The 10,243-nt window shown below is 29.8% G+C and overlaps 1 protein-coding gene and 1 long non-coding RNA gene across 3 annotated transcripts in view; both read right to left on the reverse strand.

Moving 5' to 3' along the window:
* The window catches only part of LOC145247339 (uncharacterized), a 421,480-nt gene that overhangs the window by 247,927 nt on the left and 163,310 nt on the right, over nt 1-10,243 (reverse strand). The window lies entirely within an intron of this gene.
* LOC145247340 (uncharacterized) lies at nt 4,397-8,632 on the reverse strand. The gene is made up of 2 exons (XR_013863245.1): nt 8,518-8,632; nt 4,397-4,522 (listed from the first exon to the last, which is right to left on the reverse strand). It is a non-coding gene; the product is annotated as an uncharacterized LOC145247340 (long non-coding RNA).

The raw sequence follows: 10,243 nt of genomic DNA on the forward strand, positions 1-10,243 counted from the left end.
TAATATATATATGTGTGTGTGTGTTTGTGTGTGTGTGTGTGTGTGTTCGGTCTATCATGAGAGTAGTTATTTTGATTGCAAGACCTATCTGATAACGCTGCCTTATATATATATTTATATATATATATATATATATATATATATGTATATATATATATGTGTGTATCTGTATATATGTATATATATATATATATATATATGCATATATATGTATGTATACGCATATATATATATGTGTGTGTACACTGTCAATCGCTTAAGTGCAGATTAGTAAAATATCAATATTTCACTAAATATACGTCACAAAATAATGAAAATTTTACCATCAAAGTGCTGCTTTAAGTTTAGTTATTTCCTACAATTGTATTTCAAATTCATGCTATATTCAGGAAGTTATGACATTTTCTTCATTATTGAGATTGCATGGAACATCAAACCTCTTCTACGGCATCCATGGAGTAAACAACAAAGGGAAAAAAACGAATGACTTGTACACGGAATTATATTAAAATGGATTTCCAACAAGTCCTATTTAGAGATGAGGCCCATGCTACTCTTTACGGTCTGGATAGATGGACCAAAGTTTTAAACCCGACGGAACTCAGACTCATTACAGAGTTCATTGCCAACAAGGAGGTGGAAGCATCATCTTTTGGCCGGGAATCATTTGGGATAAGTTGGTTGGACTTTTCCAACCGCCATAGAGTTTAAAGCTTACCAGTAATGCGATATACGGCTTTTTGGATAATCATTCTTTTGATATGGCAAGATGACGTTCCATTTTCACATCGTTTCAGATATTTTTATACATGACAATATACCATGCTATTCTGCTTAAGGCGACTGCATCCTTCCTTGAATCTATGACCTGATCTGCCCACCGTGTTCTCCAGACCTTAACCCAATGAATATCTCTTCTCAGTAAGATCAAACAATAGACTTACTCGGGGGAAAACACGTTGTTTTAAGTCATTTTTTTAAATGCTGGATGTCGATCAATATATTAATTTATATGAGAACCATACCTAGGATATATTTATGTTTATCATTCTTGGAGAGGCCATATAATAAGAAATAAACTTCGCAATAGTAGACAGTGTATTTTCCCACTTAAACAACATTTTAAGAGACGGGCAATAATGCGAGGGACAGTAAATATTATTCGATAAAGATTAAAATATAATGACTTCGTGAATATATCAACACTAAAGCAGTCGTTTGATGATATAATTTTCATTATGTTGTGACGTATATTTAGGGAAATATTTATATTTTACTAATATCCAACAACGCGCTTTACACAGTATACCCATATATATATATATATATATATATATATATATATATATATATATATATATATATATATATATATATCTTTATATATATATATATATATGCACGGAAATAAACACACATACTCACACACACACACACATATATATATATATATATATATATATATATATATATATATATATATATATATATATATATATAAAGCGGAACTTACTCATAAATAAGACGTTTCTTTTTTAGTTGAAAATTGGCACGGTAGTTAGTAATTTTTTATTCTTAAGCGCTGATCTCAACTTTCGACGGTTTATTCGTCTGGCTATGCACATGTGTAACGACAAAACAGAACAACTGTACTAGAATGTCAATACACATGTGCATACACACGGATGCATGTATATATATATACACACACACACACACATATATATATATATATATATATACGTATGTATGTACTGCGAATTATATGCGTGTCATTTTATTCTCTTCGCAAAGAACATTTAATTATAACAAGTTTCTTAACCTCATTGAGCAGTATTATGTTAATTTACTTAACTTTTGCGACATACGATACTCAGTTTTATAAAACAAGTATTCTCTTTAAAAACTTTCTGTGTATATGTCTACTGACATGTTTTATTAATGTCGTAAGAATATCGCCGTTACTAATGAGTAATTCGCTTACATTTTCATTTTATCACATAATCCACATTTCTATCTTCGTGCGAACTGACAAGTTTTATGAAATGATAAATTCTTAATAGTATAGATAAATTCATGGACGAAAAATTACACAAATGCATCAGTTGCCATTAAAGTTAAATGCAACGCTGAACTCAGCGAATAGGGGAAGCAATAGAATAAAGTATCGAACTGCATTGTCTGTGCGCTATTTTCTATCAAAAGCAGTTTAAATTATACAGTAGAAGTAATAATTATCACCCGCGATGAGAGATGCAAGGTATAAAACTGGAGAATTAATAAAAATCAGAAGCCAAGAACAAGGGTTGTTTAGGCTTCGAAACATTTTTGAGCAGCCCCTCGTCATTTGCTACTTCGGACGCCTAGGACGATTTGGTATCACCGAATCCTTAAATGAGGCATGACAAGACTCTGGGTTTGATATTTGTGAACTAAGCAATATATATATATATATATATATATATATATATATATATATATATATATATATATATATATATTATCTTTTCTTATAGCTTGTATGTATAGACCACAGTTTAGATTTTTCGTTTGATAGAAGTCCTGATAAGTATATACGACGAAATCACACCAAGTTCTGGTTGATTTCTTTAGTCAAGCATTGGTGAACCCGGTCAGTACATGAATGCGTGATTATTTGAGAATATCCTGTGTTGTATTCACTGTCTATACTTATTTAGAATTGTTTTCAATCCCTGCTACTTGATTCATTCATTGCTTATGCAGGAGAAGTGTAGCTGGGATTGCGGTACCTTTGATAACCAATGACACGTGCAGCTTCTTTTAGAACAAATATCAATTGCTTTTAGAAAGAACGACAGCATTTGTATGTATGGATTCAGTGGATGTTTTGTTTTGTTGTTCTCTACTTCGCGATAACTGGCATTTGATGTAAGAAAATTGAATAATCGTTATCTATAGTATGTTAGTATAAAAACGTTTTAAACATTTTTGTCTAAACTTAAATCTCATTTTTTAAATGCTGTATATTGCTTTTTACTTATTCTCGTTTTAGTGCACAATATATTCATGAGAACAAAATTATCAATTCAAACAATTCCTAGTTTTCACACAGCTGCATCTGCTTTTCGTATAAATTTCGATTATAATACGCATATAAATATGTAATTGATTTTGCTGTGCCGTTCAATTTTTTTTATAGAAAACACTTTTATTTATTAGCTGATCGTATCGATTTCCCTCCCCGTAGATATCAAGAAAATATTTTACAATTTGAGGTTCTAACTGAAGATTAGTATACTTATCGCCGATGTTTATATATACCCCAAAAAACAAAAACTAAGTGGAGGCCATCTAGAACATATGCTGCAGAACGGAGAAAAACGGCCAATGGCCCTAGTGTTTTGATGTGATGTTTTGAATATAAAAGAATAGTTATGACAAAAGTTTCATTTCATTTGGACAAACCCCTAAGAAACGGGGCCTAATTAGAATTGGAGCCCGTTTTTTTGGGTCACCCTGTACATACATACATACATACAATATATATATATATATACATGTATATACATATATATATACGCACATACATGTATATACATATATACATATATACGTGTATATACATATATATATATATATACGCACATGTACATGTATATACATATATATATACGCACATACACATACAAACATATATATATGTGTGTGTGAGTGTGTGTGTGTGTGTGTGTAATAATCAAATATCTGATGCATGCATCTTAAAATATTTTGAAAAGTATGTATCATATCTCTTTCACCGTGAGAATATACGATACAAAGTTAGACGATAGTGATTTGAAAAACTGGCACCCAATAAGTTGCATTCTATCATGCGAACATTTTTGAACAGCCGGATCGGCACTTTATAGAGCGGTCTATTTTAACCGTTAGCAATTCATGAAATATTTTTTAGAGAGAATACAACAAGGGTCGCTGAACATACAAGATCTGCACAGAAACATACGTGTGCCCAATGTTCAAACAGTCCCACAATTAAAAAAGTTAATAAATACAAAAAAGTTCTTTCAATGATATACAACATTTAATAATCATACTAATGTTTTCTCTGAAATTTTAAGACATAGGAATACAGCAAATATGCGTAATTTATATTTTGTAGTGTTTCAAATATTTAAATATCTAATCATGGCAAAATCTAAACTAAAATTAGAAATTAACACGTCACTATCTGCTTATGTTTATCGGTGTATTCCTGCCTGAAACAACAAATTAAACAAAGGGCACATTTTATTTCTAGACTTAATCAAGTATAGAATGATAATAAACATAGTGAACTTATGTTGTACATATCTGATTAAAGAGTGTATTAAATGTGAAGTGATTCACACAAATTATTTTTTTTTTTTCAAAAAAAAAATCGCCACTTAACTAAACGTACAGTAAGAAACATTACAATAATTCAAAACGTACCTGATAATTGAGTCGCTCTTAAGTAAGGGGAGAACGTGTGAAAGGATTTGAAAAAGAATGATATATTTACCTGAAAGATAAATAAAACCAAATTCAGTTAAAAATATAACATAACGAAAATAATACATATAAATAATCAGGTACAACTACAGTGTATATTGTATAATAGTCGCGTTGTTTAATGTTTATGAAAAAAGATGTAATAAGCTATGGATTGAGTTTGATTCTGTTAAGATTATTTAAAGATGTGTAAATTCCGGGAAAATCATATTCATAACTTTTAAACAGTTTTTCTTACTTTTCAAAAGCATTCCTTGGATTTCAGCTAGTGAATATTAAACGTTGGACAGTTTTTTTTTTTTTTTTACAAAGTCATCACCACATTATCAAGGTCCAGAGGCCACTCAAGGATAAGGGTTAAATTCCATTAATTGGAAACCCTATTTTCCAATGGGAAAACTGAAAATTGTATTCACAAGTTCAAAATATATGACCTAGTCTTTACCAGAAATACATATTTAAAATTGTAAGGTAAAATATATTTGTTGACTCTACTATTGCTTTTTGTTTGTTTTTTGTAGGGCAACTTAAACTCACACACATATATTGATATAAAATCTTTACACAAATGTCGTCTCATAATAAGAAATGATCACGATTAAAAAAAGTAAATATTAAAAAGTATATCAGTTGGATCATGGACAATAATACGATAGAGCCGAACACTGTATAAGTTACTATATACTATTCTTTCAAGCCATAGTTCTAATTAAAATTGAGGGATTTATGTATAAACTTATGGTGATAAAAATGTAAAACAAAAAATGCAAGACGTAAAATTTGTATGAAAACAATTCAATCCGATAACTGTTGCTCATCTACAACGTCGCCATGCTTTCAACTGTAGCACATGACCAAACGTTTGATAAAATGTATCATACAAGACTAGCAGGACATGTGGAAATTCGTATATACTATTTTAGAATCACTTTTCTATCGATTCGTACATATTACATCGTGGTGATTTCAGAAAAAAAAACTAAAATATATCCATTGGACTTGGGGGGAAATTATTTATAAAGAGATAGATAACATGAGTTACTAAGCAAATAGAAGTTCATAATTAATCACTTGGAAGAAAAAGATATCAGCGTGACAAACAAAGTAAAATACACCCAGCCGTATTAAAATATATATATATATATATATATATATATATATATATATATATATATATATATATATATATATATATATATGGGGGGTGTATGTGTGTGTGTTATACACTGTGCTGTATTTCGTAAATACTTTAATGCCGTACCCCGGGTATCAACTGTATATTACCAAAAAAAAATAAATAAGTGTAAATTTTCCAGAAAGAAAAGTAAGCACATTATTTTCACAGAACAATACTTATATGAATAAATAAAAGGCGATATCTTTTAGAGTCGACTCATACATATCTTCGGTATTGAAGTGTATTTAATTTTGCCCTTCGTCTGAGAAGAGCATTTATATTTCTAAAAATATTTTTTAAAAGAAAATAAAAGTATCAGAAGAAAACTGTCCTAGTTTTCTTGTCTTCGACATCCAATACAATTTTGTCTTTGCAAGGAGAATTGCAGAGAAGCCGGGGAGACAATGCAAAGTCAAACGTTTCAAGCGATAGGAGCTCAATCTTGTAAGATTTCGCTGAATGGAAATACACGCCGTTTACTTGAGGAAAGGAGATTTATTTCCCTTAAGAAAACTAGATGAGTAAGAAGAAAACAGATCAAGAAATACAAGGAAATAATTAATCAAGAAATAACATCGACACATGTGGATGGGTCTACAATCTACTATAAAAAGACAAGGAAGTATCATGCACGTTAATTATAAACACACACATACATAAACAATTCAAACAACGCAAGTATATTGCAACACATTCATATATATTTGGTATATAGTACATCTTCCATTTCTTTTCTTGAATAGTATACAAAACAACTCATCAGGAATCAATACAAGTTCATAAAAGCGTATATATATTCATATATATATATATATGATATATGATATATACATGCTATATATATATGATCTATATATATGATCTATATATATGATCTATATATATGATATATAAATAATATATATATATAATATATATATATGATATATATATAATATATAATATATATATATCATATATATATCATATATATATATATCATATATATATATCATATATATATATATATATATATATATATATATATATATATATATATATATATATATATATATATATATATATATATATATATATATATATATATATGATATTTTGGGGGTTACAGAATTTTATATTTGCTAAATACAGACCAATCAACGTGATGATTAAAAAATTAAAAAAAATTAAAATAAAGGTTAGCTAACCAGGTTTCGTTCCTCGCTCAACAGAGCTAAAGCGAGGAAAATGCGATTTAAAAAAAAAATCATGTATATATCGGGAGAGAAAGAAAACAGACGAAAAATAAACGAGGGAAAATTACATAACTAAATTAAGTCCTAAAAGATTTTTTTTCGCTCGCAAAGAGTAGGTCTCAGAGACTTAATAAAAATAGTTTCTAGAATATTTAAATGAAAGGGCGAGTGCGACTTACTAAAGATTGTTAAAATATCAGCACTGAAATTCGTGGAAGACGCATGGTTATTTATAAAGTGCTCGTAAATCACAGACCCATACGTATTATGCAGAATATCCGGGGGTGAAAATTTTTCGTTAGGAACCTTTGATGGTACATGTTTTAAACGGAAATCCAATCTATGCGATGTTCACCCAAAATTGTGCGCAGTGCAACTACATTTAAATAAAATAATATTAGAATTATCATTATACATATAGCATCCACATACAATACTGATTCATTCTATTATAGATCATCAGTGTGGCTAGACCAGCACTTTTCCGTACACACAAATTGAACCTACAACCATGTTAATAGTCGTCAGTTCCAAACTCCGGCTCATGAGAATGATGCCTGCAAACGACCTCCTATTATGTCCTTTAAAATAGACACTAACCCCCCAGCTCTTGTAGTGGCACCCCCCATATATATATATATATATATATATATATATATATATATATATATATATATATATATATATATATATATACTATTCTATGTATGATTTATCCATGAGGTCAAACTTTATACTAGTAAACAGACAAACAGGGATTCACACACACATTCTCTCATACTCTCTTTCTCTCTCTCTCTCTCTTTCTCCCTCTCTCTCTTTCTCTCTCTCTATATATATATATATATGTGTGTGTGTGTATATGTGGGGTGTGTATAGGGATATATATATATATATATATATATATATATATTCATATGTAGAGAGAGACAGAGGAAGAGAGAAAGCCAGAGACAAAAGAAATATACATCTAGACAGTAAGACATAAAGAAGCGACAGTGCGAAAGTGTTGATGAATAGAATGAAAGAAAAAGCATCAAAGAGGAGAGAAAGATCATAAAATATGTGAATGTCCATATATAGGAAGTATATAATAGTTATATTTATACATATACATATGCATGTATATATATATATATATATACACACATATATATGCATGTGTGTGTACGTACACACACACGCACACACCCATATATATACATATATATATATATATATATATATAAGTAGAACGATATATATATACATATATATATACATATATATATATATATATATATATATATATATATATATATATATATATATATATATATATATATATAAGGAGAACGCTGTGTATATGTGTATAGATACACATACGCGGAGGGAAAGCCCGATTATTATATAAAGAAAGAAAAACACACACACATATATATATATATATATATATATATATATATATATATATATATATATCACACACACACACACACACACACATATATATATATATATATATATATATATATATATATATATATATATATATATATATATATATATATATATATAATGGTTTTATCGGAAATAAATGCTGCTATTACTTACGCTCTGGGCAAGCTGAGAAGTTTTTATATGACTTTTGTGTTTTTAATTGTTGTCTAATTTTCAATTAAAAGTCAGATCTTCGTGTTTAATCATTCATGTATGCCTTATGAATTACTCGTAAACAGAGTAATTATGGAATAATGGACGTGTGTTCTGACATGTTTTAATGACGTATTGCTATTAAATTTCGAAGAATTGGGTTAATTATTCTAATTGCCATTGTGGAGTTTACTGTTGAAGATTGATCACCTGTATATTATGCCGTTTTATTTGTGTTTTAACCAAATTATTATCTGCTATGCATGCACACGGACAATCACGTACACACTCATGTTATGTATATATATATATATATATATATATATATATATATATATATATATATATTTAGTGGAGATAGTAATTTATAAAAACTGAAGAAGGTGCTCAATACTGTTGCAGAGCAAATATGCGTTTTATTTTTATTACCGTATCTTTCTGTTAAGTTACATTATTGTTTCGGCTACACGGCCGTTTTTTTTTGCCGTCTGTAGCGTCCTTACACTTTTACAGAAAACCTTTTCTGTAAAGGTCTGAGGACGCTACAGACGGCCCAAAAAACGGCCGTGTAGCCGAAACAATAATGTAAATTAACAGAAAGATACGGTAATACATATAAAACGTATACATATATATATATAAATATTCAGTGAAAGCATATATATTGATACCTGATATTTTCTGTCAAAACTCTGCCTGATTTTCGAAATTGTTACCTTATTTTATTAGTTGTATGTGCAAGGTCAATTAAATCTCGTGCTTGAGTCGATTCTGTATCAAATTCCTAAATTACACTATGAATAACTATGAGATACATTGCGTTTATTCCTATTCGAAACTTGGTATTATTAAAAACTTCAAATATTGGAATTGCCGGTATTATTGGAATGCTATCACAGAACTGTTTATAAAGTAGTTGTACTAATCATCTGACTTGTTGGTGTGCATTATGGCATTTAAAGATTAAGTACAAAATAGTTATCCAAATATATGCGACATAGTATCATTCAGCGTCACACAATAGCACAAGTTGACCATAACCAGTAAATAATTGGATTTTACACCTGATTCAATAAGGAATCTCACCAGAAACTATAATAAGTACCCCAAACTCTCGAAAGAAATCGAGGACTACGAAATACAAATGGGAGTACTTCAAATTGTATGATTTTTTTGCATAGGTATCACCACTTATCAAGGCTAAGAGGTCGCTCGGGGATAAGGGTTAAATAGTGTACAGTAGAAATTGGGCAATATAGTAATCGTTAGTAATGGAAATTCGGTAAATTTGTTAACTTATATGAAACGGCTCATCAAAATCTTGTGTACGTAAGACGTGAAGACCACCATATTGTAGTCAGCTGGAAAGCAGGAAACCGGTACCAATTCCATAGGCGTGCAGTTCTAAGAAAGAAGCTTAGCTCATGAAGTCTACGTTTAGATTTTGGCACAGATAAAGGGTGGGGGAAATTATCGATAGTGTGGTCTGCTAGACGGGTGTTTCTTGTGAAAGTTTGGCGGGAGGAGGGACCATAGATTGGAGCTCAGCCGAGCACTTGCCATGAAAATAACGATAAAGCAGAGAAAAATTCGCAGCATTTCTTCTGTGAGAAAGAAGTTGCAGGGAAGAGGAAAGGAGATTCACTAAGAGGCTACGAAGTCTATTTTGTACTCTATGAAGGAATGA

Source organism: Euprymna scolopes, chromosome 25 (genome assembly GCF_053919585.1).
Source record: "Euprymna scolopes isolate OS-2025 chromosome 25, ASM5391958v1, whole genome shotgun sequence".
In the NCBI taxonomy this organism is placed as follows: Eukaryota; Metazoa; Mollusca; class Cephalopoda; order Sepiida; family Sepiolidae; genus Euprymna; species Euprymna scolopes.